The sequence below is a fragment of the Neomonachus schauinslandi genome, chromosome 4 (genome assembly GCF_002201575.2).
Source record: "Neomonachus schauinslandi chromosome 4, ASM220157v2, whole genome shotgun sequence".
In the NCBI taxonomy this organism is placed as follows: domain Eukaryota; kingdom Metazoa; phylum Chordata; class Mammalia; order Carnivora; family Phocidae; genus Neomonachus; species Neomonachus schauinslandi.
The window spans coordinates 78,667,987-78,675,836 of NC_058406.1; the positions used below are offsets into that span (position 1 = coordinate 78,667,987).

At 43.4% G+C, this 7,850-nt stretch overlaps 1 protein-coding gene across 6 annotated transcripts in view; it reads left to right on the forward strand.

Moving 5' to 3' along the window:
- Positions 1–7,850, forward strand: part of LOC110580308 (TLC domain-containing protein 4-like) — a 103,342-nt gene that overhangs the window by 36,070 nt on the left and 59,422 nt on the right. The window contains exon 1 of one of the 6 annotated variants that reach the window (XM_021689972.2): positions 4,742–4,778. The exons of the other annotated variants lie outside the window; for them this stretch is intronic. The gene's annotated coding sequence lies outside the window, so the exon portion shown is untranslated. Of the gene's footprint in view, positions 1–4,741; positions 4,779–7,850 lie in introns of those variants that run through there. 6 annotated transcript variants of the gene reach the window in all.

A 7,850-nucleotide genomic window follows, 5' to 3' on the forward strand; every position in this document is an offset into this window, starting at 1 on the left:
AAGTGGATGGGTTGTGTTGTTGCAAAACCCCATTGCTGATGAAACTCATTAGGAAATTAGCTGTCTTACAGAGAATTGAAAACGTATTCTCATTACCCTGTGTAAAAGGCTTAGATTATCAAACCTTCCTTAGATGTCTGTTTCACCATCAGACTGGAATCCTTATTCATAGTCTTCGGGATCACCAAAAAAGCTTCTTGGGGAAATAGGAGAGGCAGCATCCTTGAGCTAATTTCTAGTAACCATGCCCTGGAGTTAATCAAGGGCAGAGTTTATCTGCATGCCTTTGATTGCCTTTTTGTAACAATTAACACCTGACTCGTACACCTGGCACTGTCACCAGTGAGCAGGTACAACAAAGTGTGGAGGGCAGAGTGCACAGGTGTTCGTTCACTGGGGTTGCTTGTTTACTTGCTTGTGTTTATCATCCACATTCTGCCTAGTCAGATCCTCCCTTTGACCCATCCTTGCTTTGTTTGATTTTCTTACCTCAGGTGAGATGTTTCAGTGCTTCACGTTCCTTCTCCTCGGCTGTCCTGTATATATCTAGTGCTTTCTCTGATGTTATCTCTGAGCTGTGGACTTACCGGTGTCCGCCTGACCATTCCAGTAGAATCCGGTGTTGGGATCCTGGCTTGTGCTGTGCTGGTGTCCGCCGGATCCTGCCATGGCCACCTGAGAAATAACCATTCATTGATGGGTTTATACATTGGTTTTGATTTGGGATTTTGTACATTTTGGGGACATGGAGAATCTGTCTTGGTCAAGTTAATTTAATTAGTTTTCTCCAGTTAGGCTTAAAAAAAAAAAAGCCTTCCGAAAGTACATTTTGAAGGCATAGAAAACTTCTCCCTATTTGTTATGTATTTATTGAGTGGAATGGGGGAAGAAGGAATTTTCATTTGGTGAAAAATTTAGAACGATTAAACCCTCCCCCTTTAAAGATTTTTTTTTTTTTTTTGAGAGAGAGAATGAGAGAGAGCACGAGAGGGAAGAGGGTCAGAGGGAGAAGCAGACCCCCCGCTGAGCAGGGAGCCCGATGCGGGACTCGATCCAGGGACTCCAGGATCATGACCTGAGCCGAAGGCAGTCGCTTAACCAACTGAGCCACCCAGGCGCCCTAAACCCTCCCCCTTTAAAGTGTTAACATTTTAGGGACATAACTCCCCAAACTAGTCTTGCTCAGTTAATGTGTTTTGCTCTAATGCATGTAAGAAAACATTGAGACAATTAAGAATTTAAATGTTTTATAATTTGTTATATGCTATTTTAAGGACTCGTAAAGACTACAGCTGTGTTCTGATTGAGAAAGATTTTTTGCCTTTTCATATTTTAAAAACCTATATGTATGTCACTAAACAGATCAATTTCTTCCCTGCTTTGCGGAGGAATCCATGGCAGGATGAAGGCTCTAAGGAGGGGAGGCCAAGTTGCTCTTAGGGAAGGCCTTGCCACGGAACAAAGGCCGCTTGTTTGGAGGATCCCAGCTTAATATCTCCCCACCAAACCCTTGAGACATTAGACATTTTGAGGATTCAAGAACGCTTTATAACCTGAAGTTGCTACATGTTTTTTTCAGTGTTTTTTATTTTTTAATTACAAAGTGAAACTTTCTTGTGATAAATAACATAAAGAAAAACCATGAAAACAACCAATACTCAAGGGAATGACAGTTCACCTCTTCCCCTTTCTCCAGCTACCATTTCCCCTGATTTCACTCCCACATACAGCCAGGTAGAGCAGTTTGGGGGTATAGCCCTTCTTCTGTACAAATGTCAAAAAAGGCAGTTAGGTATTTATGAATAATGTATTATTTCACTGCCTGCTCTTTTTTTTTTTTCGCCCTGCCCCATAGTGTGTGATGGGTGAATGCCCTTCTGGCTCATCGTGTTTGTTTAAATGTCTGTGTAGCCTGTGATACTCTGACTGCGCCAGCATGTGTAATCATTCCCGTCAGGGGCCCTGAGAGTTGCTTCGAATGTTGTAGTAAACACCCTTGTACCTGCCTCCTTTGACACATTTGTGTTTTGAGAATAAAAGATAAAATCATTAGCTCTACTGCTTATTTTATAATTCAGTTAACATAGTACTATCAAAATTTACTTATTCTGCCATTTACTTCCCCAGATATTCATTGAGCAGTAAAAGGATAGCAGTGGACACTGTACGGATTTCATAGTGGGGCAGGTGCACAGCCCTCACTGACAAGAGCTCACCAGCTGGAGTAGGAGAACTAGGCATATATGCTGATGACAGTATCTTTAGTTTTATTTATACCCTACCTGAATGCAAAAGTGATTTGGGATGGCTTACAGAGATGCATACAGTAGGACAAGATACAGCAAATTTAGGACGAGAAAGAAAAATAAGCCAAAGGAAAATAAGATGGAGTTATAACTGACGTTGGTTAGTGTACTTTGAAGTTCTGGCTGCAAGCGTTCCAGCAGCTTAAGGGAAGAGGCAAGGAGTCCACAAACGAGCTTCAAGGTGTCCCGAAGAGAAACCAAATTGGAGAAATCCATCTATTCCTGATTCTAGGAGGTGAGAGGAATTTCTCCTTTGGATTTTCAGCCAGAGAACACTGCATTTGCAACGGCCAGCATTCTCAATGACGTCCCCAGTGTGGTACAGCAAAACCTAGCGACCTTGCCTTATGATGCCATTTCATACCGTGTTCCTCAGTGCTAGTCAGGGGTATCATGCCTTGGCAGTCCTCAGTGAAAGGTCATTAGGGTGAGGGGGAAGTTCATGGGTTTAATCCAGAGAGAGCTTTAAGAGGACAGATGAAAACAGCAATCTGGTATTGTTCTTAGACAATTTTTTTTTTCTATAAGGTAGTACAGAATATATCATTTTAGTAGAGTTTCTGTGAGTAGAACCCACTTGCCCAGGATTTCTAGGCTTGCAACTTACAAAGGAAGAAGTGAGGATGTTTATTTATTTATTTTTAAAGTTTTTCTTTAAATTCCAGTTACCATACAGTGTCCTCTTAGTTTCAAGTGTACAATGTAGTGATTCAACACTTCCATACTTCACCTGGCCCTTGTCACGACAGGTGCACTCCTCAATTCCCCTCTCCACCTATTTCACCCATCCCCTCAGCCACCTCCAAGAAGTGAGGATGTTTACATGGCATTAATGTATCAGAACTGTAGCAACGAATGAAAACACACATGCACAAGTCTGTAGTTGGGCCGTGCAGGAAGGATGGTATGTGTTCACACTGATGAGCTCTACCAGTGAGAAAGGCTCCGAGCCACCATTCCAAGAAATCCTGAGAGCATCTCCGAGCTCTCCGTTATTACCAGGTTGTACCATAAGAGAGTGTCAGCAGGACTCCGAGATCTACAGGTTGGGGCAGTGTGGCCTTGTTTTGTGAAGCTGGGAAAGTTCAAGTCTCATGAGCCACCTGAGTCTGTGTTTCCATGGCCACATTCACTCAAGTCTTACCTCAGAACATTGTCCCAGAACAGTTCTTTATTCCCAAGTCTGTGGGTCAAGCTGAGGTACTTTTACAGGACCTACCCTGAATTTAAACTTGAGGTTTGTAGTAAATGTTAACCTTGAGGTCACCCAAAGCCTCATGTGATTGTTTTGCACATCACCTCATAGCCTGAGAAACGGTTCAGGGAAAAATGTCACTGTGTTCAGATTTTTTTGGCTGCCTGACAAGTGTCAAACAGATATCATCAGGCTGGTAAATATCATGTTTATTGGGAAACAGTGCAGTTGGCAAAGGCAATCTTAAGGGAAGACATCAGAAGAGAAAAGAAAACGCTCTCAATGTACCTCGGTAGGGTTTTAAGTGGCCCTTAGGGAACAGCATGAAAGGTCACAGAGAGAATTTGGAAACTCCTTGGCTTCTTCTCATTTAAGCCACCATATCTCCGAATCAGATCAGAGGTGTAGACAAGCTGCAGGGCCCCTAGGCCATAGGTTAAAAGGCGGGGGAGATGATCACATTGCTTGGGATACCGAATATCCTATCCCTCTGTGACTTGGTACCATTTGAGAGATGGGTGTAACCTTGCTTGGTTAGGAAAAGGTGGTGATAGCAAGTGCTAATCTTTTTTGAGTGGTGTGTTGATGTACTCCTGAATAACCACCCCCAAACCTAGTGGCTTAAAACAATGATTTATTATTTCTCAGGATTCTGTGTGTAGCTGGGCAGTTACCCTGCTGGTGATAGGCTCGTTCATACGGCTGCATGCAGCTGGAGGGTGCACTGGGCTGGAAGATGGGAGTGGGCTTTCCGGCGTGGCTGGTGGCTTGTACTGAGTGCTGTCTTGTCAGCTGGGCATCTCCGTTCTCTAGGTGATCTCTCGTGCTCCAGTAGACTAGACCTGTTTCTTTCAGGTTTAGAGCAACGCTCAAGCGAGCAAAAGGATGTTGCTAGGTCTTCTGAGGCCCACTGAGGCTTCGGGATCCTCACAGCCTCTCTTCTACTCATCCCTTGGCAGCAGGTGGCAAGGCCAGCTCAGATTCCTGGGGGCAGACACATAGACTCCACCTCTGGGTGACAGGCGTGGCAATGTCGCACTAGCAGGGAATTACCACAAGTGGCTGCATGTGCCAAGCCCTGTGTTCGGTGCATTTAATTCATCTCACTCAAGCCGGACAACCGTCTTGCAGCAGAGGCCTTCTTATCCCCTTTCATAGGACTTGTAAGTCAGAAAGGTCATGTTCTTCTTGCCCATGACCACTTGACAAATCCTGGGAGTAGGATTTGATTCTAGCTTTCTCTCTAGTTGAATGGAATGCATTTTAAGACTGAACAGGTGAGAGAAATTTGCTAAATTGTTCTTCAGCTCTTTTAACCTATTCAGTGCTGTTTCTGGTTCCTGTGGGGAGCCCGCAAAAAGAGAGCGACGTGGAAGGCAGGCAGGCTTTGAGCCTGCTTCGGGCACTTCCCTGCATCCCAGGGACTCTCTCAGAGGTAATTGGATTGACTGTTCAAAGGTGAGAAGGACCTCCCTGTCTCCGTAGGTTCTGATTTCCCAGCTTGCTCGGCAGTGATTCCTTTAGAGAAAGAACAAAACATATTTGGAAAAATCTTGCTCTGTCCAGCTTTTCCTTGATTTCACAGTGTTGGCAGAAAGCCAAGAGATGTCCCAAGCCAAGAGGCTTCTTCCAGGAAGGAAATTGCAGGGAAGTAAGGACATCGGAGGTTGGGTAGAGGTTGGCTGCAGAACCTCATTCTTCTTCCCGAATCCCCCAGGTGACACAGTGCCATCTGGCCTCTGCGTCAGCTGTAGGGCTCCTCAACTAACCTCTTCTAAGGCTTGGGGAGTGTGTTGTATTTGAAATGTTGATTTCCTTAAAGATGGGCCCTCAAATTGTACACGCTTCCAACCGCTTATTATTTGTGTCAAGTGCTATATGTGTATGATCTTCCAATTACTATTGTCTCCTGGCTTAAGGCATTCTGATTTATCCAAAATCCAGTGGCTGTCATTGGAGCTCTTAGGTTTGCAAAACACAGACTTCTTTATAAAAGTTTTAAGTGGGGTGAGATGCTAGGAAACGTTTACAAAGTAAATAAAATGTGCTCTCTGTACTCTGAGCCTTAAGGTCCTAGAAAATGGACTGAATTTCTAAGGGGAGAATTCTCGGTGTGTTGGGGGTCAGGAACCAGCAGAGCAGTGGGGAGAGCTGGGGAAGGTGGCCTTTTCCCACCGTCATTCCCTTGCAGCCACACTTCTTGGTAGGCATTATAAAAACAAATCCCGTATCAGAGAGTCATTTCATGTAAAATGAAATAAAAAAATGTAAATAAGACAAAAAACTTAAAAAGTTGACACAGCACAGATTGGCTGTATTAGATTTCATTTTATTTATTTTTAAGTTAGTAGCCAGAACATGTAAAAAGTGTAAATAAAACATAAGCTAGGAAAATAAGAATAAATGTTTTATTAAAACCCTAATTAAAGGGACACCTGGGTGGCTCAGTCGTTAAGCGTCTGCCTTCGGCTCAGGTCATGATCCCACATCCTGGGATCGAGCCCCACATGGGCTGGAAGCCTGCTTCTCCCTCTCCCACTCCCCCTGCTTGTGTTCCCTCTCTCGCTGCGTCTCTCTCTGTCAAATAAATAAATAAAATCTCTTAAAAAAATCCTGATTAAAAATACCTGTAACAGAAGGGAGACCTGATCAAGTGCTATGGGAAACCAAGGAGAGAAATTATTTCTTGAAAGAGCAGAAATTCTCAGGGAGAGCTTAAGGAGCCGGGATAACGCTTCCCCCGCCCCCCCCCCCCCCCCAACACACACACACAGTGCCAGAATGTCTTGGTGGGGAGTCTGGGCTGTGTGAAAAAATACCAATTCCTCCCCTCCTCCCCCCCAACACATACACACACACACACACACACACAACCAAACTGTAAAAGGGAAGACTACAGAATCTTCTTGACTGGTTGGAATAAGAATATATATGGAGAAAGTTTTGTGTACATGTGAGAGGGGGATGGAGAAGCTCTGGGATATGAACATTCGAAAAACACTGGATGAGAGGGACCAGAGAAAGATCTAGAAGGCATTTAGCATAGGATGTAAGGAGACAGATAAAAGGGAAATCTTGGACTAAAGAGATCCATAGCAATATGAATTAGCTGTTACAACAGTTCTCTGAGTTGTGGCAAGATGGGACCACCCCACAGTCGCTGAGTGGGTTCCTCAAACAGCGCCAGTTTGGGGAACAGAATTTCAGCCTCCCTCCTGTTCATACATGCCATGACTGTAATTATTACATAGGATGGTGGGGAAAATAAAGGCCAGTTAGAAATGTATGAATATGTAACCTTAAATATTTTATTTTTTGTTATCATTAAAATGATTTATAATCCAAAAAAATTGTTTCAGGGAGGTGTCCATTGCATTGCCAGAGTGTGTAACAGACAGAATCAAACAGTGTCTCTTCAACTTGAATTCTGCTGTATGCTCTTGGAAGAAAAAGGAGTGAAGGAATGGGAAAAATATAAAGGATTCCCTTAGTGACAGGGAGGAACAAGAAGTCTTTGCTATCATCACGAGCAGTTCCTTGTTAAACCTTAAGTAACATCATATCTGTGAGAAAGGGAGTGTCATTTAATCATATTAATATAGGGTTCCTTAGCCTCGCCTGGTTTAGTCTCCATTTTCTTCCCATTGCTTCTGTTTAAAAAGCAGTACCATGAATATTGGAGGATTTATGGAAGTTAAGTTGACTTTTATGTAGCTGGCTTCCCGTAGACTTTCACATTAGTGCTGATGGTTCTTGGACTTGATGCTCAGAAAAGGAAAAGAGGTGGAATGTTTTCTGCGCATAATTTTCCTAACTCTTTTCGTATAGCTCTCAATACAGAATTAAAGTAATAGTAATGACAATAAAACCCAAAAACTATAATGGTAGTTAGTTGAGAGCTCTGTACATATTTGATTAGATGTTTAATGGTTTTCATATGAATAAAAAGATAAGAGTGGGTATTGAGATAGTTATCCTTTACTGAGGGGGGTTTTATTGTCTCTGGTTAATTATTGATGTTTCACGAGCATTTAGACAGATAATTGCAGTGTACCACCCATATGAAAATGCAAACAAAACCAAAATGGGGGTGCCTGGGTGGCTCAGTCGGTTAAGCGACTGCCTTCGGCTCAGGTCATGATCCTGGGGTCCTGGGATCGAGTCCCGCATCGGGCTCCCTGCTCAGGGGAGAGCCTGCTTTTCCCTCTGCCTCTGATCCTCCCCCCACCCCCTCTCTTTCTGGCTCTCTCTCAAATAAGTAAAATCTTAAAAAACAAAAACAAAAAACCTCAAAACCTAGAATGATTGGGTGAGGTGCAGGTATGACTTTTTTGATAGGGTTTTTGTTT